The sequence below is a fragment of the Mustela putorius genome, unplaced genomic scaffold (genome assembly GCF_011764305.1).
Source record: "Mustela putorius furo isolate JIRA1106 unplaced genomic scaffold, ASM1176430v1.1 tig00000228_pilon_pilon_pilon, whole genome shotgun sequence".
Lineage (NCBI taxonomy): Eukaryota > Metazoa > Chordata > Mammalia > Carnivora > Mustelidae > Mustela > Mustela putorius.
The window spans coordinates 6,552,102-6,575,880 of NW_025421322.1; the positions used below are offsets into that span (position 1 = coordinate 6,552,102).

Sequence of the window (23,779 nt, forward strand, 5' to 3'; positions counted from 1 at the left end):
CTAGAGGCTTGAAGTCCAAGATTGAGGTGTCAGCAGAGTTTTTCTTTTAAGACCTCTCCCCTTGACTGGTAGATGGCCAGCTCTCTTCTCTCTATGTTTTCACATCGTCTTCCATCTGTGTGAGTCCGTGTCTGAAACTCTTCTGACAAGAACCCCACTATTGGATTAGGGCTTTAATCCCTTCCCCCGGCTCCATGACTACTCCTGCCCTTCTCAAGCCACCGTCATATTTGGGGTTACAACAAAACCTAGGGAGCCTCCTCACTTCAGCTTCTACTCCCTACGGTCCATTCTTATCAAAAGCAACCATTGCTCACATGTAAAAAAGAACATGCCACTTTCCCACCTAAAGCTCGTGGGTGGCTTCCCATTGCCCTTAGAACAAATCCAAACCCACTACCCGGGCCTACAAGCCCCTGTGTGCCTGGGCAGCCTTGCCATAAGCATTCTTCTTTTGTCTTCTAGGTGAAACCCAGTGACACTCATCAAACTCATTCCCATCTCTAGACTTCTGCACTGCCTGTGCCTCCATCTGGAATGCTCTTCCCTGCCATTCTCCTGACGTGTTTCTTTTTGTTATTCACAATTCAATTTGAATCCTCTTTCCTCACAGAGGTTTTCCCTGACCATTCAACAACATAGGATCCCACTATCATTCTAGTCTCTATGAGTAGATATAATTCTACTTTAATTAGGACTCTACTTTCAGTTCTCTTTAATTCTACTTTAATTCTATTTTCTTGAGAGCAGAACCCTCACTTGCCTTTTGCGTCTCCATATTCCTGAGCCTAAAAGAGTGGATGGCACAGAGCAGGTGCTTGGTAACTATTTGTTATTTCTATAGAAACGGATTAGTTGCATGCCTGAGGCAAGGGTACTCCCTCTTCTCCAGGATGAGCTGGGAAAAGACACACAAGGTACAATGGGTTACTTCTCTGGTGACTTCTGAGGAATAGGACCACAGCCCTGAAAACATGGGCACAGCCAGAAGCATGGATGTATAGGGATTTGAGAAGGCTGGCGGTTCCCAGAGAACTGACCTAAGCTTCATAGACTCAATTCAGCTAAGTCACAGCCTGATGAGTAATGTCTAAGACACTACAAAAGGGACAATGAAGCATTCGGGACCGCAAAGGAAGTAGGACAGGAGACAAAAATGAAGAAAGGCAAACAATGGCCCATTCACCACATCTACCATTCATAGCACACTTGATAGTCTGTGCCTACTGCCCAGGGTTCCTAATCACAACCAAGGGGACCCCACACCAAGCTCCAAACCCAAGGGTGCTCAGGCAGGAGGCGATTTTATTATCTCTTGCTATTGCGTTTGTGGCTTGTCACCAAACATGTTTATTCCACATCTATTACTCCTGATGAGGTCAACAGACACAGATGCTCTTTCAGCCGAGGTTGGGTGAGTGACGAAGGCCAAGGCCAGGAGTTCAGGATGCCTGCATGAGGCTGGAGAGAGCTTATTTGTTAGTACCCCCTCTGTGGCAAGAATCAATAACTTCTTTCCAAAGTACCTCCTTATTCTGGATTCTCATCAACTTCTCCCACCACTTTAACGGGGGAAACCTTGGTCCTCCTGCTGTCTGCCCTGACAGCACCTGTCTGATCACGGGACAAAACACAGTCTGTCCCTCTGCCACGTACATAAGCCATTATGGTCAAATCTGAAATGATGGCATAATAAATCGTCACTCTTTCTCTCATTCTTCTTGGACTCTCCCACTCTCACCCCACTCCAGGCCCCCCAACCAGCCAACACGAGATTCAGAATGTACCACAAAGGCAGAACCACAAAGCAGGCCACACAGCACAGTTTCAGAGGACGCGGGATGTGAATGGCGCTTTCCACACAGCCTGAGTAGCACCTGGGCAAAGGCGTGCGGCAGAGAGGGTACCAGAAGTGTGGTCTGCGTTTGGGCTACGAGTCACAGGAGGAGCACGGATACATCCTGATGCCTCAGAACTAGGTCAGAAGAAGACCAAGAGTGAGAAAGAAGACTGGGATGACCTCTATGTGTCCTTCCGCATCATTGGAGACTGACCTGCATGTACTAAACGGCTAGGGCTCTCTTGTCCCCTGGCTTCCAGATGGATTCAGGCAGTGGGAAGCACAGCAGGAGACTGGAGTTCAGGATGAGAGGGAGATCAGGGTATTTCTCCTCCCCAACTGACAGAGACAGTTTGATATGTCTCTGTCCGAGGCCTCCCACCCGGCCTCCCTCTCCTCAGCTACTGCTTTCTCTGCTTCCAGGACAATTCCTTCCCTTAGCCCTTTAGGGCCTGAGGATTCTCAGAGCTCCCAGTAGCTGTTGGCTCTGAGGCACTTTGCCATCCCTCAATGGCTTCCCTTAAGCTCGATGACATCCTATAAATAATTCCTTAATTATGCTCTCTTCAATCACCCCTTTTATATGTTCATTTACTCAGTGATCATTAATTGAGTCACTCTGTAAAAGAAGTAAAGATGAATAAAACTGGTCCTTTCCTGTAGAGGATTTTCAGTATACCTGGTATCCTGGGCATCTTTTTTCTTCTTCTGACACCAGACCCTGCCCTTCCAGTGAGGAATTCATCCCAAACACTTAATTTTCCCCTAGATGCCTTAACCCTTAAACATATTAACTAGTTTTAAAATAAGTTTTAAAAGGGGGCACCTGGGTGCTGTCAGTTAAGTGTCTTCCTTTGGCTCACATCATGATCCCAGAGTCCTGGAATGGAGCCCCACCTTGGGCTCCCTCCTCCACAGGAAGCCTGCTTCTCCCCTCTGCCCCTTTCCTTGCTCATGCTCTCTCTCTCTCTCTCTCAAATAAGTAAATAAAATCTTAAAATAAGTTAAAAAAAAAAAGGTTAAGTCCTCATCAAAAGACAGTAAGTCTATATTAAGATACAGAACTGGTCATTGAAATATGATTTAATGCTTAAGCCCATTTGCAGTGACAGATGCGCCCACGCAAATGAAGACTAGCATGTTCTCTTAAAACTGGAGGTACTCAGAAAATAATAAAAAGTAATTATAGCAGTAACTCACATAAAGCTTTGCTGTATTAATTTCAAAGTCTAGTTTATAAAACACTCTCAAAGAAATGCAGTCATAAAGCTTTCAAGAAAACACCCAAACTGGAAGCTCTAAAATCTTATGTAGTAGGAAAACTGCTATGAGGAGAGGACCAGCTTTAAGGAAGAGATTAAGAAAGATTTGAGATTTGCATCTCCACTATTTGTAAATTCTAAATTTTTTTCTGGAAGTACTTAGAAACAATTTGTTTCTTAAGGAGTTTACTTTTCTCTATGCAATGTTAGTTGCCCTCTTGATTTCCTAAAGTTAGGTCCACAACTGCATTAGTCCAAAATGATAAACAAACAGCTACCCAAATTCTAGCCCAGGTTCTATTTAAATAATCAAAATTCCAAGTCTAACATCAAGATTTTGTTCACATAATAAATGGCTATGTTAGCGAGTGATATTTGGGCTGATGTTATCATTAATAAAAAATCAGAAATAGTTCTCTTTCAAAAGGAAGAGCAAAAATTTATTTGACCTTTCCATTTAGTACTCAATAAAAAAAAAAAAAACAACAAAAAACAAACCTACACTTTTCTCAGCTTAATGCAACCTGAAAATTCAGAAATAAAATCAAAATTACTTTTATATTTCCCATTTATCAACACCTACCAGAAAAAGTTCTCATTAGTATACATAGCACACCAAAGCAAGATGAACAAGCTTCCTTCAGATAAGAAAACCAAATACATTGCAAATTTCTTCCTCCAACAGGAGCTTTTCATAACTAAATTCAAGACTGACCAAAATACAAAATGGTACTTCCAGATATTTTTATTAATATGATATTAATTCTGAAAATCCCACAATAGCCAGTTTTTACAATTTTAAAGAATCGAAGTCATTTTTATGCAATGTCTTGAAGGTTTTTTCAGTGCTTCCCAAAGAAGTGAATTTGTTAAGCCGAAGCCTGGACCTGGAGGGCTCTGCCTTTGGGAGACCAGCAAAAGAAAGCAAAGCTGAAAACAGGAGCATCACTCCTATTGTCAAGAAAATTGCCCCAAACTGCAAATGCTTAAGGACTCAAATAGATATTTGTGCCCACCTTTTAATAGCAACACTTTTCCCAATAGTCGGAAGGTGAGTAAACTGTATCCATTGACAGATGAACAGATAAACAGAACATGCTATATACCACAATGGACTAGTAATCAGCCTTAAAAAGGAAAAAAAAAATTCTAACACATATATGATACGCAGAAACCTCGAAGAGATTAATGCTAAGTGAAATGTACCAGGCACAAAGAGCAAATACTGTATGATTCCACCTATGTTAGGGACCTAAAGTAGCCACATTCAGAGACAGAAAACAGAAAGGTGACTTCCAGGGGCTGCGGGGGGTGGGGAGGAGGGAATAAGAAGTTATTCTGTGAGTACGGAATTTCAGTTGGAAAAGATGAAAAAAGTTTTGGAGGTGGATGGTGATGATGGTTGCACAGTACGTGAATATTAATACCACTGAATTGTAGGGATGTGTGGCGTCATGGTCCTGGAGTCCCAGGTTGGGGTCCCACATTAGGCTCCCTGCTCAGTGGGGAGTCCGCTTCTCCTTCTGACCCTCCCCCCTCTCATGCTCGCTCTCTCTCTCTCTCTCTCATTCTCTCTCTCTCTCAAATAAATAAATGAAATCTTTAGAAACAAATACCACCAAACTGTATACTCAGAAATGGTTAAATGACACATTGTATGCCATATATATTTCACCACCACCACCCCCCAAAAGAGCAAATGCTTACAGGGGCAGACAAGCCTGCAGCGGAGGGGGGAGTAAAGCAGCGTGGGGTCTGTGACAGCAGGAAGGGTGGAGACTGGAAAACAAGAGTGGGCCTGCGTGTCCTCTCTAAAAAGACCAGGCGTGGCTGAGGTCTCCGAGGGCTGCCGTGTAGGAATTGGACCTTGTATTAGAGGCAGATGTTATGATTTTTCAAGAAGTCTGAAATCTACATTTTTGAGACCTCCTCTATTTTCTTTTTGAAGTTGGCCACCAGTGTTTCAAGTTCCAAAAACACTACAGGTCAAATAAGACACGTGAGCAAGAGCATACAGCTCTCGATGTAGATGGTGAGTTGACAGCGTTGTCTTCAGGCACGAAGGCCCCACGATAAGAGGGCAGCAAGTTGAGTCCTGAACAGCATCAGCCTGGGCAGAGAAATTATTCCCAGCCTGTGCCGCCGGCCTCGCCATTGAATACAGAGCGTGCAAGTATATCACAACCGTAAGCTTATGCTAGGAAGCTACAAACAAGTGGAAATGGGGTGCTTTGTGTGCGTTTAGCTCTGCTTTTGTTTATCTAAAATGACAGCCTTTAGAATTCTTGCACATGTAAGAACAGGTTGGTCGTGTGTTGGCCGGTTTAACAGATTCCCACGTTAGTCTCAGATAAGAAATGCATGTTCCACTGAAGAGTCGGTAGAATAAAAATGTGAGCAGCATCTATGCAAATCACACAAAGGACAGCTTAGTAGTATGAACCCCCCCTAACTCTTGCAAATGGGGCTGTGGGAACCTGAATTTTAAAAACAAAATCAGTGTTGGGACGCCTAGGTGGCTCAGTGGGTTAAGAGTCTGCCTTTGGCTCAGATCGAGTCCCAAATTGGGAACTCAGCCGGAATCTGCTTCTCCCTCTGCCTACCGCTTCTCCTGCTTGTGCTCTCTCTGACAAATAAATAACATCTTTAAAAAAAAAAAAAATCAGTATTTTAATTTTCTATCTCACAAACTTGGGAGACAGGGGTGATCATTTCAAAATAATGAAACATCTTAGAATAAACTAACATTTAGTATTTAGAGTCATTATTTTAAAAATGTGACTCTGGAACCTCACTGATAGCCCTTAAAATGTATCCTCTGTTCTTCAAAATAATGACTTTTGGTTTTTCTTGTGTCTCTCCTGTTATTCCTATTCTATAGATGAAGCAAAGAATGTCTTCAGTGTAAAAGTATAATTTGAATCAACTGATCGCTGGGCAGTAATAGTCAATTAAATTTAACAAGTGTTTAGTGCCTTTTCACGTGGTTCTGCCCCAGCAAAGCCTATAATGCTCCCCTGACGAGATGTGGCCTCACCCTCCCTCCACCTCACGGCTCCTCTATGTAACTACCATCTCTACCTCCCTGCTCAGGATTTAAGGCAAATCTGTTTACATCTGTCTGCTCAGGCTGCCATAACGGAATACCACGGGCTGGGTGACTTAAAGATATTTATTTTCACACAGTTCTAGAAGCTGGAAGTCCAAGATCAAGGTGCCATTCATTTTTTTTTTCCTGGCAAGGTGCTCTTCCTGGCTTACAGAGGGCCACCTTTTCACCGTGTCCTCACATGACCTTTTCTCTGTGCATGTGAAGAGACAGATCCCTGGTGTCTCTTCCTCTTCTCATAATGATACAATCAGATTAGAGCTCCACCCTTATTTATGGCCTCATTTAACCTTAATTATCTCCCTAAAAAAACAATCTTTAAATACAGTCTCTCTGGGGGTTAAGGTTCAATATATGAATTCGGGAAGGGTGGGGCACACAACTCAGTCTCTGGCACCATCTAAGTGTGAATTATACTATAAAGAAAACCATATAATTAGAAGTTTCCAGTAAATATCTTTAAAGTTTCCATTTGCAAATAATAATACTCATTTCCTGGTTTTATCAGAGGCTTAGCTATGGGAAAGACATAAGGTAAATGCCACACTCCCCACTTATATTGCACAATTCATCTTTGAAGGGGCAGGACAATGCTAGGGTTCAGCAGAGAGAGGTCCACCACACACTAATGATGAGGAAAACCCTCAAGTTTCCAAAGGCAATATTGCAGACTGTTTAAGGGAGTAGACTCTGGAGACAACCTTGGGTTGTATTCACCGATAGGCTGTGTGACTTTAGGCAGATGGGTTACCCTCTCTGAGCATCAGATGCCACATCTTTGCTTTTTGGACCACCCTTTGTACAGGGAAGGGATGAGACTTATTTAGCTGATACTATTAAGGAAACCAAGGGCAGTAAAGAGGTGGGTGGCCTGGGAGGTAACTAGATTTCTGCTTAATTAAAAGTAATGAATCTCTAATACGGTATCATGCCAGGGGGTCCTTCCTGGGGTCATTCAAATTACACTCAGTGGGAAACAGTCCTACTGCTCAGAATGGCCACCATTGTTTTTGAACAACAAAGTACCCAGAAGCAAGACAAGACCCTTTTCTTGAGGATGTATAGTAATTTCTCATATTTTGTGACCAAACAGCATTTTTTAGAAGACTCTTCCACATTTGAGAAACTGCCCACCTTATGAGTTCTCGCCTCCCCAAGATGGAGGCCAGGCATTTGCCCACCCAGCCTACCTTGCACCTACGGGGCAGGCATGTGACCTGGGCTCTACCAATCAGCAGCATCCATGTAAATATCAGAAGAGTGAGGTTAAAGAAGGAGGTCCTGGGGCACCTGGGTGGCTCAGTAAGTTTAGCATCTGCCTTCATCTCAGGTAAAGATCTTGGGGTCCTGGGATTGGCCCTGCATCAGCCTCCCCACTCAGTGGGAAATCAGCCTGTTTCTCCACTCTTCCCCCATGCTCACACACTTGCTCTCTCCCTCAGATAAATAAATAAAAATATTTTAAAATTTTTAAAAATTTTTTAAAAAGTCTTTAAAAAATAAAGAAAGAGAGAGGTACCATGTGGAATTCACACGGGTAGGGATTGGTGAAGTATGGCAGAGAGACACTTGGTTTGCAGACGTGACAGTGATGGGATATCCAGAAAGAACTCACTCTATGGTATGAGCAGAGAGATCTATATTCTTTGGTAGCCCCCCAGGGTGTCCACAAGAACCACGAGTGGTATAACTTGGGTAGTGTTCCTGGCTGCATGGCCTCCAAGTCTAATTCTGATCCTCCCAGAAATTCTTTAAGCTCCTTAATACCCTTAAAACAACAACAACAACAACAAAAAACTCTCTTTCTGTGCAAACTAGCCAAAGAACCTCAAACCAGCATAAAACCACATAATAGTTGCATAATTAAATGAAAGTCAAGAGAAAAGAAACCCCTGTTGGCATAGGCGTGGGCTTTCTAAATCCTATAACGATAAAATTTTAAATAAGCAAAAGAAATTAGGCAACTGTCTGCAAAGCTCTGATCATCAAAAGAAGCTGATTGTTTGTTGCAAAGGACAGCTGGGACCACTGAAGTATATACAGTAAGCAAAGACAGGGCAAGTTTATCAGCGTTACATCTACACACACACACACACACACACACACACACACCTGTACCCCTAAACTAATGCTCAAGACCTGAGGTTTCACAGATTCATCCTACATCTGTGAGCATGGGAACTTGCTATTTTGACCTCCCCTCCCTTGAGGTTTTGATTTATGAGAGTTAAAAAGAAAGCAATTATTTCCCAGTGGGTGTTAGGATCACTGATATATAAACAAGGCAATTTAATCATTACCTAGATATACTGGGTCTTAAATGTGGCTCTGAGAACGGTTTACATAAAACTTTTATGTAATTCACCAAAGTCATTTCAAGGCCAGGATAACTTAGACTTTAAACAGAGGGCACCTAACAAAAGCCTTTCAGATCTTACCCCATACTTGATAAAAACTGAAGACAAAGCCATCCTATAATTAGCTTTCCCAAAAAGATGCACATCTTAACAACAACTTCCTTTGGCTTAATAGCATCATCTTTAAGGATTAATGACCTAGCAAACAGAAAATCTAGGCCTTTCTAAGCACTTTGGATTTCCTAGGATTTGGGGATTTATCACATACAAATCAGATAAGGTCAGTGACCCAGACTGCTTACCCTGAGTCCCAAAACCTTGACTACAGGTTTCCCATTATTTATAACAAACCCGAACATATTCCAAGGTGGACATGGGTTATCTTTTCTTGGGCAGCCTCCATTCCTATTTCTTCTGAGTACTAATATCTCAATTGTCCCTGGAGACCATACACTCCCCCATTCCCAGGCTATGTGCTTTAACAAGAAGGTAGTTTAATCCTCCTCCAGGGGTCAGCATGACCCAGGATTGACCAATCAGCCTGGCTGCCATGTTTGGTTGAAAGACCGGCATATAACCAATTCAGGACAATGAGACTCGAGAATTTTGTTGAAACTATAGGGCAAGAGAAGCTGCTTGCTGGGTGTCTTGTCCAGTAAGCCTGGAGCTTCTGATGTCATGAACCAAGGGCCTGCTTGATGATGAACCAACGCAGAAAAATGCTGGGCAAGGAGATGGCAAGAGATAGATATCTGAGGATATTACTTGAGACCTGGATCAGCCATGCCTTTGCCTTTACAGTTACAAGAACTGATTAATTTGTTTTCTAAGTCCCTTTGAATTAGGTTCTATCTTTTGCAACCTGAGAGCCAAAACAGATAGAGTCATTTAAGCTGAGACTTTATAAAGGTAGCAGAAATGTTAGAGTAGTTGGCTTTCAATATTAAAGTATAAAATGAGCTTGTGCCACAGATGCTAAATCCCCGCTATGAACAACTTTGCATTCCAGCATGTGCTGCCTTACCCATAATCCCCCGCTCAGGGAAATGGTGCGAAAGAAATCTGTGCATGAGACAGTCCACCAACGGACCTGGGGTGAACAACCAACCCAAAAACAGCTAATTCCTTTTCTGGCCAGGTTCCAATGGCTGTGGGGCCTCGCTCCGTGAGCTGCACCAATAGGAAACGCTCACTTATAAGTTCAAGCTAGGAAATACTGAGGTCTCAGCCAGTGGCCTTATGGGTTGACCCTTCAGGGGCCATATGTAGAATGAAGCAGCCAAAGAAGGGAGGAGAGAAAAAGAGAGAAGGCAACTGAGCAGAGACCCCATGACCTCTGAGAATGACACTGACTCCCTTCCCAGTTTTCCAGATCTATGTTTTGGCCACCATGAGACCAAGCTCTGCTTTGTTTGACAGGCACAGAATCCTTTGCAGGGGCAGAGCAGTACAGGCATTAGAGAGTATGGCTCCCAAGTGACAACCTGGGTGAGAGCCTTGACTCCTGCTGCCCACCCACATGCCTGAGGCCACATTGTCTACATCTGTTCCTCCTCAGTAGAATAGGGATAATAACACACTCTCTGCCGGGATAGGGGAGAAGAGTCCCCGTGACAATACATTCAGAATAGCATAATTATAGTTGTGGTGATTGTCACAACGAGCCTCTCATGGTTGAGTTAGTTGGAGTGATGTCCCCGTCCTTGACCATCGAGAGGGCCCCACGAAAGCAACAACTGACTAAATGATTACCTTAAATATGAACACATTTCTCCACAATATATAAAGAACTGTCAATGTCCAGATAAAACTACATTGTAAAATTTTCTTTAATAGGGGAAAACCGTAGCCATGGGGAGCACACTATAGTGCTGAATCCGGTAACACTTGAAAGAGGGTATGATGCCCTCATCCTCGTTTTGTATTACGCCCTGATCCTCCTGGGTCCCACAATGACCCCTGAGTAGTAGTTACTTCTGTACACCCCAGGCTGACAGGCCAACCTCTGAGACTTCTCCTTTCTGTCTGCAACTGCCCAAAGCTTAGCCTCCTCTTCAACTGCAATCTCCAGCTCTAGCTCTTTCGACAGAAAATTATTCTTGTGAGGCGGGTGGTGGGGGCGCCATGTATGTGCCCTGCAGAAGAGGCAGGTGCTGTGAAAAACAGGAGACATTGGGCCTGAAGGAAACAGCTAAGGCAAATCCAGAAGCCTTCTCTCATGACTCAAACCACTATACTGTGATTACTTCCTGTTTTGAGCAGCCCCTCCCCTTCTGAGGTTGGAAAAAAAATCACCTTGAAGCTGAGGCTTTTACTCTTAACTGTCCTGTCCCCTTCTGTAAAAGCTACACAGATGACTATTCTGACTCCATCCCTTTCCAAAAAAATACTGTTCGATCATTCTGAATGGTTGATGCATGCTTTCAAAGCCTTAAAACAAAACAGTTGTTTAAGAAAGATGATATAAATCACCTTTTAAAGATCCTTTTGATTTAGAAAAAAAAAAAAATCAGTTTCCACACGGGGGGAAAAAAAATCCACACAAATATTCTTCAAATCTGTTCCCCAAAACATGTATGAAGAATAAGAGGCAGACACAGGAGTCCTGAGAAAGGAACAGAAGTTTGATTTCTTAAGGAAAAAACAAGAGCCTTTCACGACGACTCTGGTGTGTTTGGTTTTGCATTGTTTGCTAAAAGGCAATCATCAAAGAATTAAGCCTATATTTCCTAGGTCTTTCTCCCTCCCTTCTTTTGGTAGAATCAGGATATGTGTTTTTTAGTACAACTGCTTTTCTAAAAACCAGAGAACCACCGTATTCTTACAGCTACCCAAGAGCGCCAGGGGAGAGAAGAACTAAATATGTCATGCACACTCCAGAATTTTTACGCAAGATGCCATTCCCAAGTGGGAATAAGCCACTTTTTGACTTTACAGTCAGCCCTTGAATTACAAGCTGATCAGGCCACATTTCTGATCAAGTTCCAACCTGGAATGCTTAGAATCCAGAATGTCTTCTCCCCTAACAACAATGTTCTAAGCACTATGTCACCCTAAAAGAGCCATCCTAGCCCCAGAATTCCTAAGGAATCGCATAGTTTTGTCCTGCGGGTCCTGCACAGGCCAGACACAACTCGTGATCTTCCTTTACGAAAATGCATTCTGAGTTCCAAATAAGACATAGTGTTTCAGGGCTTCTGACCTTACAGGACTGTCACCAGTGCCAAGACATCAGTGGGGGCCAAGGCCTGCCCCCCTTCCTCTCACCCCACCCACACTGACCAGTGAAGGGCACCAAGACAGGTACTGGCAGAAAGAGGAGGGGTCTTTTTCGTTCCACCTCCTGGTCCCCACTTGGCCACCAGCAGAGAAGGCAAAAAGCAAGAACTTGAGGCCAGCAGGGTGGACGCCAGGGCCGCAGCGCACAGGAACTGGGGGGAGGGAAGGAGAATTCTCTGAGGCTTGGGCTGGCCCGTTCCCCCAGCCAGCTGGGGACTGCCTGTGCTCTTAGCTTTCATTTCCACTGTCGGTTGCTAAGTGCTATACATAATGCAAAAGTAAATAGTTACACAGCGCAGTTTGGAAGACACAAAAACATACATCAATCAGCCAAGGGGGGGGAAACCTCTCAAAGTTTCTAGGTTTATTTTTAGATCCCAGTTAGCCAAATAAGTAACCTAAATGCCCAAAGGAAGAGACGCCAGGGCTGAAAAGTGCATTCAGAAATGGGAGACACTGATACTGCCGGTCTCTGGCTCGTCTTAGCTTGTAAAATATGCATCAGGCCAGTCCTCAGGTGTTCTAAGCACCACGCAGCAGCGCTTTGAATAAGGGCCCGGCATCCAACACACTCCCTAGACTCGCTGCATAGAAAACATCATCCCCTGTCATGAGGTTTCAAGACATTAGAGTGAGCACAACACAAAATAGTGACATCCTTAAGTGAAGGAGTCAACTTAACAGAAGAAAAGAAAACAATGCTATAGTAGTAAGCGTACATCCACGAGGAGAGTAAAAAGGGTTTTATTCACCTTCTACTTCCTACATCCGGCAGAATGCCTTGAACACAGCAGACACACAACAAATGTTTACTAAATTAATAATAATAATAATAATAATAATATTCCCAGAAGAGTGCCTATTTCTAGGCAAGACTATCCTTGTGACCTCCAGAGAGCCCCTATGTGATGATCACACTTGAAGTTTCAAAGATACATTTAACAGTATAAAAGGGAATCAGAAGAACAACAGAACAACAGATAGCGTGAGAGAAAATAACGAACGGTCAGAAGGAAAAGCAGGAGTAACCCTGAGTGACTCACTGAGATGTGCTCGATTCTTCACCTCTACAATGAGATTACGTCTGTGGCCCCACCACCTCGTGGCAACGAGGCAGAGACAGATGAACAGACACACTCCAGGCTTCCCAGACCACAGGGGCAAGCTGCAAGGGGATATCCATGTTACAAGGCAAAATCTGAGCCTGACTCAACCAAGTTATTCTCAGTGTAACCAACTCATTCCAGGCAAATGCAAAATTGTCCTTCCCTTGAAAAAGACCCTTCTGATTACAACGCCATGCGTTTATAGTTGGAAAAAAAAAAGCACAAATAAGAAAAGTCACTTGTTTTATGTTAAGGTTTAAAAAAAAAAAAAAGAACACCAGGAGGCACCTTGGTGGCTCAGTTGGTTAGGCATCCCACTCTTGATTTCAGGTCAGGTCATGATCTCAGGGTCGTGGGATGGAGCCCCACATCAGGCTTCCTCCTCAGCAGGGAGTCTGCTTGAGATTCTCTCTCTCCCTCCCCCGGTCCCTTCCCCCACTCACAAGCTCTCCCTCAAATAAATAAATCTTAAAAAAAAAAAAAAGAAACACCATTTAGCAAAGTGTGCTGGGACAATTGGTTAGCAAGTTAAAAGAGAAAAATAATCAGTTTCCCTCCTCATTTCCTCCCTGCTCTACCCCAAAATTAATTATAATTTGTGTTAAATAATAATATGGGGTTTTTAAGGTGAAGAATTCTTCAAAACCAGTAGAAAGCAGAGCTGATTACTAATGAAGCCCTATGAAAGAATGGAGCAGGCTGTCCTATCACTGGAAGAAATCAGAGTGAAATATTTGCCCACTTAACCACTGAAAACTGTATCAATTGTACAAGCAATTCACTAAGGAAATAACTAGCAAATGTGCCAAATATATTTTATTACATATTATTAAAGACCTTATACCCATGAGGTATATTTTAAGTGAAAACCAAAGCAAGCTTACAGAAAAATGTGTATAATATGCTTGTTTTGATAATAAAAAGTGAGCCCCCTTTCATCTTTAAAAAGACTGGACGCTCAAACAACGAGAAAGGTGGGGAAACACACCTTAGGCCTTTAACACTGGCCACCAGGGAGGCATAGGAGAAAAGACTGGCCAGGAAAGCCCTTAATGCATCTTTGTCCTGAATTATAATTTGGAAAAAAAAATTATGTCTGATGCAAAAAAAATCTAAAGGCAAAGAACAGAGACTAGAAAATCAGGAAAAGAAGAAAGGCAGCTAGTATACAATCTGAAAAAGAACTGTTCAGCCCCACTAGTTTTCAAAGAAGTAGAAAGACAAATAAAGTATTTTGGGGACCAAATTAGAAAAAGAATTTCGAAGTGATGATATTCAAGGTAAGAGACAGATGAAACCAACACAGTCATATAGCATGAACTCCTTAAATTTCCAAATTAATTTCCAAATTTCCATTTAGAAAGCAAATGGCAAAGTGAGTTGAGAATTTTTAATAAAAGTTCAAACATCCAACCTAGTAAATCCATTAGAAATACATCATAGGCTATAATCTCATATAGAGAAAAAGGTTTTGTACAAAAATAATAGCAGAAGAAATTATTTAAAATTCTGACCAAATGACCCATCATGGAATGGCTAAGTGAACTGAGGCATATCCATTTGATGAAATATTGCATGCCCAATTAAGCATTATCTACAAAGAATATATAACGAAATATAAAATCCTCACAGAATTAAAAACTTCCATTTCTTTTACTCTCAATATTTTACTTCTGATGCAATCACGGGAGGTTTTTTTTTTTCTTCATACCACCCAATTCCCCAACTCTCCAGATTCAATTCTGATGCTAACAACCCAGAGTCAGCGTAGCCCCCACGGACTGAGGGCTCAGTCCTATAAGACTGCCCCCCAATTCAAATGCCAGTCACAAATCTCAGATACTTGTACTTCTGACCGATTTGGCTAAAAACCAGGGGTTCCCACGACACCCTCCTTGGATTCAATAACTCGCCAGAACAGCTCACAGAACTCAGGAAAACAGTTTGCTTGCTTCTTATTATTGGTTTATTATGAAAGGATATGGTTCAGGAACAGCCAGATGGAAAAGATGCCTAGGACAAGGTATGGGGGTAGGAGTGTGGAGCTTCCATGGCTTCTCTGGGCAAGCCACTTGACCTGCACTTTGATGTGCTCAGCCACCGGAAGCTCTCTGAAACCCACTGTTTAGACTTTTTTCTAAGTTTTTATTTTGATTCCAGATAGTTAACATACAGTGTAGTATTAGTTTCAGGTGTACAATATAGGGATTCAACACTTTCCTACGACACCTGTTGCTTATTACACATGCCCTCCTTAATCCCCACCCCATATTTTACCCACCCCCCTACCCACCTCCCCTCTGGTAACCATCAGTTTGTTCTCCATAGTGAAGAGTCTGTTTCTTGGGGCGCCTGGGTGGCTCAGTGGGTTAAAGCCTCGAGCCCCATCAAGCCCCATCGAGCCCTGCATTGGGCTCTCTGCTCAGCAGGGAGCCTGCTTCCCTTCCTCTCTCTCTCTCTCTGCCTGCCTCTTTGCCTACTTGTGATCTCTGTCAGCCAAATAGATAAATTTTTTTTTTTTTAAAGAGCCTGTTTCTTGGCCTCGCTCTCTTTTTTGTTCCTTTTCTCCTTTGCTTTGTTTCTTAAATTCCACGTATGAGTGAAATCATATGGTATTTTATGGAGGCTCTATAATTATGTAGACACAATTGATTAAATCATTGGCCACTGGTGATTGAATTTCATCTCCAGCCCCTTTTCCCTTCCTGGGGGTAGAGGACAGACCTGAAAGTTTCAACCCTCTAATCACATGGTTGGTTCCTTTGGCAACATGCCCCTCTCTTCCTAGAGTCACCCCTTTAGCATAAATGCAGATGTGGTTGAAAGGGGTTTAATTATATGATAAAGGACACTCTTCCTACTCTTATCACTCAGAAATTCCAAGGGTTTTCAAGGAGCTCTGTGCCAGGAACTAGGGACAGAGACTTAATATATATTTCCTATTATATCACAGCTCAGGGTATACGGTTAAATGAAAAACTAATTTTAAATTTATATTAAAAATGACTAACATTACTAAGAAAAAATATTTCTTCATAAAAATCATGAAAGGAAATATTCCAAATATTAACAGTGTTTGCCTTTGACTATTTGGATTATGGTAACATTTTTTTCTTCTAATTTTCTATAGTAATGGTAGGGTTGAAGGTATGGAGGGAACAGTGGCCAAGGTCTGTGGAACATATTCTTTAAATGACTGCTTTTAAAAAATCTAAAGCAAAAAAAAAAAAAAAAAGTCTCCCCATTGCTCTCTCAAGAAACCTCCAAGGCCAGAACTGACTTCTAATTTCACTGTTTGTCCTTCGGCCTGGCTTGGAAGTGGCTGTCATGTCTTCCAAAGGGGTAAAGTGGTGGGAACTCAACATCACAGGCTTCCCACATCGCAATCCACCCCTTCCAACAAGTCAAAGAGCTCTTCTTGCAAATGTTCTATTAGAAATTTTAGATCACATGTCTAAAGAAATGTGTGTGTGTGTGTGTGTGTGTGTGTTCGTCCGTCTGTCCATCTATATGCTTCCTCCTCCTTTCTCTATCCTCAAAGGCAGCAAAACAAATCCAAGACAATGATGCAGCAATTGACTGTATTTATCAAAGGCTAAATCTCAGTGATAATGGATAAATCTATTCATCTAAATAGAATAACAGTGCAAAAGTGTGAGAACCAAAGGAACCCCAGCCAGGACCATACCCCAATACTAAACAATTTTAAATAATAATGGATTAAAGTCCATCTCTCCTCTCACATTTGCCATACAATCCAAATTAATAATCTCAGATCCCTACTGCACTATTTCAGGCCCTATCCCCAATACTGAGTCAGGCTAAATATTTCCCCTTGGGATGCATTAAATGGTCAGATAAACACTCTTAGTGCACGGTGCTTCAGAGATACGCATCACATGTATCTTTATATAAAACTTGTGAAACAATCAGAGCCTGGATAAGTTTGTAGAGCATACAACTCTTGATCTTCATCTCAGGGTTGTGAGTTCAAGCCCTCCATGGGGTATAGAGATGACTTAAAAAATAAAAATCTTAAATACTGAAAGAAAAATTCCAAATATTAATGCTGATAAAAGAAAATGTTAGTAAAAGACGTTAGAAAAAAAAAAATTTAGTGAAAAAAAAAATGATCTCGCAATTTTACCTCCTTAGTAAATTCAAGTATTTGCAGTAGCTTGTGTGACATTATTTCTTCTGAATGGTGGTGCACTTGACCTTTGTTATAAAAGAACACCCACGCCGGCAGCATTATTTCTGTACAGGAGATGTTGCACCTCGCACTCGCCTGTGTTAGCCCACTTTACCTTCTCAACCCTGACAACAACCCCACCACGCACGACCAGGGTTGTGCCAGTCGTTCCTTAAAGGTGCAAGTTCCGGGAGGTCGCGCACTTGAAGTTGACCACATGAAGACTGAAGGTAGCTAGGCTAGTCCAGCTCCAGAGTGGACATGCTCCTGCTTCTGCAGAACTAGACAGTGCACCCACATTCTTTTTAATTTACACCAAACATCTCTCCTGCCCAAGCCCCGCTTAGACAATTTGTAAGCAAAACAACTGATATCAACTACCCGAGCAAACAGACAATCAGTACCGATTTCGTAATTTCGAATGAAGAATGACTGAATTACTCCATCACTTCTCAGAAAGTTACAGCCCCCAGATTAGCACCAGAGGAAGTTATACAGGGCCTTCCAGTAATGGAAAGAGAAGAAATAAACCAATTAAATGGTCTGGTGGAGAAAAGGAAAGGTATAAAAGGGCCTAAAAATAGTTTCCATCTTATCTCTGCTGTAATAATAGCAGATTAGCATGCATTCTCTTGGAAATGTCACCTGGGCAACCAGAAATACAAAGATGGAGATGTTCGGGAAAATATATGTACATAAACCTATTTCTGCCATCTTTGAACATAAGTGATCACTATTATCACTATTGCAAGAAGGACAATAACTAGACTATGTATGGAAAGAGAAAAAAGGCAAGTACAGAAGAAAGTTGCATAAGTCTCCAGTATAAAGTAGGCTAATAAGATATAAAGGTAGGTCTTTCTACAAGAAGCCCTAAACCATTGCCTCAAATTTGGGGCCAAAAAACTACTAGGAATGCTAAACGTACTTTTCCTACATTTTTAAAATGTCATGTTTTGAATAAGCCCAAGGCAGACTAATATGAAAGAGGGTAGGCTGACAAATTTTAAAATAACATTTGGAAAACTATCTCGGGGGGGGAGGGGCAGGGACTATCTTAAGCTCCACTTGACTGGAGTGACTCTATGTTTCTGTTTGCCTAAAACAGTCCGTGTTTGTGCCTCTTGTGTTGCTGTAATTATTAAAAAGCAATACTCCTCTTTCACTTTCTTTTTTTAAAGATATTTACATTAATCACTTTGTTTTCTTTTTTAAGATTTTATTTATTTATTTGACAGAGAGAGAGAGAGATCACAAGTAGACAGAGAAGCAGGCAGAGAGAGGGAGAAGCAGGTTCCCCACTGAACAGAAAGTCTAATGTGGGGCTCAATCCCAGGACCCTGAGATCATGACCTGAGCAGAAGGCACAGGCTTAACTAAGCCACCCAGGTGACCCTCCTCTTTCACTTTCAAAAGTTTCTCAGTGAGCACAATAAGTTACAGGGTTCCCTTACATTTAACCAAGATGTATTTCTTGACCAATTAACAACACGCTAGCAACTAGGTTGAGAACTTAGATTAGTTCAAAAAAATTCTACAAGCTAGAATCCCTGACTTCCAGAATGCTGCAATCTGATGGCAAAGACAGAAATAAGACCCCAAACAATAATGAAGCAGTGAAAAATTGATCATCATTCCCAGAGCCCAGGCCGTTAAGTGGAGCAGACAAAGTAGACTGTGGATCCCCCTGAGTGAGATACTCCATAGAAATTGTGCTAAAAGCCACCATGCTTCCTGAGCACTTACTGTATACCAGGGACTGTGCTAGGCATGACACACGTGTGATCTCACTCCAGACTCAAAACAACCCTAGAAGGGAACTGTCCTTATGCTCATTCTCTAGAATCGTCCACGTGTTACCAGAGAATTCAAATGCCTGACTCCAAAGCGCACCACTTCCAATTGGTGCAGGCTGACCCGGGCCTGAAGCCATGGTTAGGAGAGCTCTCAGCTTCTCTTTCTCCTCGGTAGCAGCGCAAGGTGTGCTCCAACCCTGGCAGAGGGTGGCTCAATCAGCCAGGGCCCGGGTTGGAAACGGGGGTGGGGGGTGGTGGTGTTTCATCCTACTGAGGAGTCCTCCTATTGGAGAGGCTACAGAGAAAAGAGTAAGGAAGGGTTTAGTCAAGCAGCAGGAAGCCGTTACCATCCTCAGGCCTCCGTGTGTGGGGTTGGGGGTGGGTGGAAGAAAAAGGAATTCCGAAGAAGGTGGCCTGGTGGAGAAGGCACCTGGCAGGAGCTGTAGCCTTCAGCGCACAGAGGAAGCCAACCTGTAGCATGCAACCCAGCAGAGGGAACAGGGGAAACAGCCTCCCCCACTCCCCCCTACTCCCCAAGTGGTGGGCTGGACCCCCCCACCGCTGGCCATATTATATCAGAAATCAAAGACAAGATGGCCCCTGATGCTTCTCCGGGACACAGAGCAGGTGGATGAGGGAGGGAAGAGGACACAGAAGAGCCAACAAGAGGTGCCCAGCCTGCTCGCTGTGTCCTTGCCCCCCGCATAAGTGTGTGCTCCCAACTGAGGCAGAGTAACCTGGAAAGTGCTACCTTAGCAAGAAGATGTCATCCTCAGCCTAGGTGTGAGGCCAGAGCCAGTTCACAGCCAAGTGTCCTTTGTAGTTAAACTTGGCCCCGTGCTTAGAAGGGCCCCACACTTGGTCTAATGCTCTGCTGACACCATTTTGAAATTTTTGAAAAAAAATTTTAAGACGTTATTTATTTATTTGAAAGAAAGCAAGTGAGCAAGCACAAGCAGGGGGAGGGGCAGAGGGAGAGGGAGAAGCAGACTCCCCACAGAGCAAGGAGTGTGACTCCATTCCAGGACCCTGGGATCATGACCCCAGCCGAATACAGACGCCAAACTAAGCCACTCAGGCACCCCGAAATCCTTGATAATTTTTAAACAAGGGCCCACAGTTTTTTCATTTTGTACTGGGCCTCACAAATTAAGTAGCTGGTCTTGGGCAAGGCAAGCCATTTCTTTAGCTGGTGAGACTAAATTCTGGTAAGTATCACAAGATTCCAAGTATCTTATTCAAAGCAAACAGACCCAAAGTTAATATTAACCAGAGTCACAGTGATACAGCAGAATATATAGCATAATAGTGAGGGGACACTTTACCTTTTTTTTTCTTTCCTCTTTCTCTTTTGAAGTCAAACAGCAAAGTGGCTGAGAAACCAAACTCAGCTGCCCCCTGGAGAGAAACGGAACTTAATTATGACAGCCTTTCCACAGCACAGAGGGAATGGATTTGGGCTCTTATCCAGTTAACGAGATCAACGCAGACAACCAAGCTGAATAATTTATGTCCTGGGTGGCCTCTCTGATGTCCCCCATTGGATGGGATATGGTCTTCAAATTAGCCAGGTAATTACGAAAACTACCTCTGACCTTGCCTGGGCCCTGCGTACTTGGCCCCAGTCTGGGACAAGGTATTGAAAACACATGCATAGTGCTTGCTTCGGCAGCACATATACTAAAATTGGAAAACACATGCATAGAAGCCTCGTCGATGGGCCAGCAACACTTATAAACCGTATTTCTAAGCTAATGCTTTTCAAAAGCCTAGAAACTGAAGCCTACACTACTGCTGTTTCCCTTTCCCAAGAGACCCCAACCTCCCTAGCCTTCCTCAGAGTAATTACCATAGTGAGATTGTACACCCAGGTGAGAAGCCAGAACAGGGCCCATCTCTTCTCGTTTCCTCCAAGGCCACAGGGCAAAGCAAAGCACAGAAAATTTCCATCCGAGGCAGGGATCAAACTGGGTTTATTTAGCCTCTTTCACTCACCTCTCCGTGTCAGAAATAAGGGATGGTAGATTTTAAGTGTTTTGTAATTTAAAGTTAGAATAAAACTTCAATAGATCAAATCAGAAGGATTTACCAAACGCCGACTGTGTCAAGGAACCTGGAATCCAGGAAGTACATCAAATCAAGGGGCATTATGACAGAACCAGAAGATTAAGGGTTCCAGGGTACTGTCATGAGCCCTGTACTGGGGTGAATGGTGGCCCCCCACCAAAAGACATCCACCGCCTAACCCTGGGAACAGGTGAATGTGATCTTATTTGGCAAAACGATCTTTGCCAAGGTCATTAAGGATCTTGAAGTAAAATAACTCCAGATGACCCAGGTGAACCCTAAAGCAAATGCTAACTGTCCTTATAAGAGACACCCCAAAAGAGGAGGCCACGTGATCACCAAGGCAGAGATGGGTGCGAATCAGCCTTGAGCCCAGAAATGCCACCAGCCCCCAGCCACTGGACCAGGCAAGCAAAAATTCAACCCCACGAAGCCTCTGGAGGCTTGGCAGTGCTAATACCTTGATTCTGGACTTCTGGACTCCAGAATGGTGAGAACACACATTTCTGTTATTTTAAGCCACCCAGTTTGTGATAAGTTGTTACAGAGGCCACAGGAAACTAACCTAAACCCTCAGCCACATGGTTCACCCCTGGCCTCAGCTTCACAGCCTCCAGGCATGGAAAATATGAGGCCCTCCAATGCAACAGGGGATGACTTCTGACCCCAGAATAGGTCTTTTCTCTGATGCAATGCTTTGTGTGTTTGTAGACCACAATAGCTGGGTTCCCACAGAGTTTTTTCTGGCTAGAGAGCCTTTCAGTCATGCCTTGGGGGAGGTGGGCTCCCCACACATGAGACACTGCTTTCTGCATTCATTCCCTCCTGCCAAAATAGCACAGAAAGAAATACCATCTCCCTTGCTCTGGACACTCTTCTAACATCGCCCAAAGTCTCATTAATGTTTAAGCAGCCAAGTTACATCGTCTAGTCCTTTGGAGCTTTCCACTAAAAGCAAAACAAAACAAACTTCTTTCTCACATGTGTTTCAAGGACATCGTTATCACCCCCACCAATTATATAGAAAAGATTTTTTTGATCTAAATATAATCATTCAGTTATGAAATGTGCATATGAAATACATGCTGGCCTTTGTTGGGGGGAAAGGGGAAATTCTGAGCAGTCACTTACTGTACTTTTTGACAACCAAGCCAAGTTTGTACAGATCAGATTATTTCCAAAGAATCAAAACACATAGCTTTGGGGAAAATCTAACATTCCAGATCTGACTGGATGTACACTGGAAATGTTTCTGACTGGGTTTGAATCCCAGCCCCACAACTTATTGGTGACCTCAGGCAGGTCATTCAACCTCCTGATGCCTCAGTTCCCTCACCTGTGAAATAAGGATCATCAGAGCGCTCCCTCCTGCTGAAGTCTCTCTGCTTTCCTCCCCATATCCAGCGTCCTCCCTCAGCCCTGGGAGGCTGACTTCTACCTACAATCGAGCCCTTATATCAACAAGTTTTCTTGCCCTCTGGACAATTGGGAGGCACCAGGAGAAATCAGAGAGGGGAAAAAAGAGCGGTTGGGGACTTACTTACCTGCATGCCTCTGTGCCAGGCCACTGTTTGGAAGAAGCTGCGTTCCTCTACTAAACAGCCATTCCAGAAACTTCTCTTTCACCTCACCCTCTCAGGGCTGGTGCAGTGAAGACCAAAAGGCATTGCTGGCCACTCTTGGCGATTTCCCTTAAGGCTGCCCACATCTTTGTAGTAAATAGTCCCCTCACTAAACTTTCTTCAGTTAGACCCTAGGAGTGTGTCATTGGCCTGCTAGTGGGACCCCGGCAGAAACCCTCTAAAAGATTTCTCAGAATTGATTCAGTTAATGTCAGAACATGCCATGTTCACAGAAAGAGCATCAGGGCATCTGTAATCATAGTTGTCACTATTAGCAACAGCAGTCCACTTGTCTGTGCCCATCCTTGGTCAGGAGATAGCTCGGCGCCACATTCACCTTTCCTCCCCAAGGCCAATACCATTTAGTGTGGCAATAAATATAATATCCTCGGTTGTACACACATGGAGAAAACCATTAGGTTCTCTTTCATCTGAATATTTAAAATAACCCCCTAACCCTTCCATTGTCTTTCCTCGCTTCACTCTCTCTGTTGTGAGGGAGTGATCATGCCAGCGCCACAGGGCAACAAACACTCAAAAGTTCCTCTGGATGAAATTCAGATTCTACTACTGTCCTTCCTAATTTGATCCCAATCTACTTTTGAGACTACATTAAACATTTCACACCCACTAGGATGGCTATTATATTAAAAAAAAAAAAAAAAAACTTAAAATAACTAGTGTTGGCAAGGATAGAGAGGAATTGGAGCCTGTGTGCATTGTTGATGGGCATGTGAAATGGTGGCTGCTGTAGGAAACAGTACGGCAGTTTCTCCAAAAATTAAACAAAATTACCATATGATCCAGCAAAATTCCACTTCTGGGCATATCCCCAAAAGGACTGAAAGCAGGGACTTGAACAGATATGTGTACGTCGATGTTCACAGCAGCATTCTTCATGGTAGCCAGAAGGGGGAGGCAACTGGAGTGCTCACTGATGAATGAATGGATAAACAAAACGTGGTGTAGACACACAATATCATATTATTCAGCTTCAAAAGGGAAGGTCATTTGGACATATACCACAACATGAGTGAGTCGGGGAGACAATACACTAAGTGTCATAAACCAGTCACAGAATGACAAATATTGTATGATTCCACTCAACACAAGGTACCTAGAGTAGTCAAAGTCCTACAGACAGAAAGA

At 43.1% G+C, this 23,779-nt stretch overlaps 1 protein-coding gene across 3 annotated transcripts in view; it reads right to left on the minus strand.

Moving 5' to 3' along the window:
• NCALD (neurocalcin delta) overlaps positions 1–23,779 on the minus strand; it is a 383,045-nt gene that overhangs the window by 353,700 nt on the left and 5,566 nt on the right. Inside the window, exon 2 of one of the 3 annotated variants that reach the window (XM_004768878.3) lies at positions 20,267–20,339. The exons of the other annotated variants lie outside the window; for them this stretch is intronic. The gene's annotated coding sequence lies outside the window, so the exon portion shown is untranslated. The remainder of the gene's footprint in view (positions 1–20,266; positions 20,340–23,779) is intronic. 3 annotated transcript variants of the gene reach the window in all.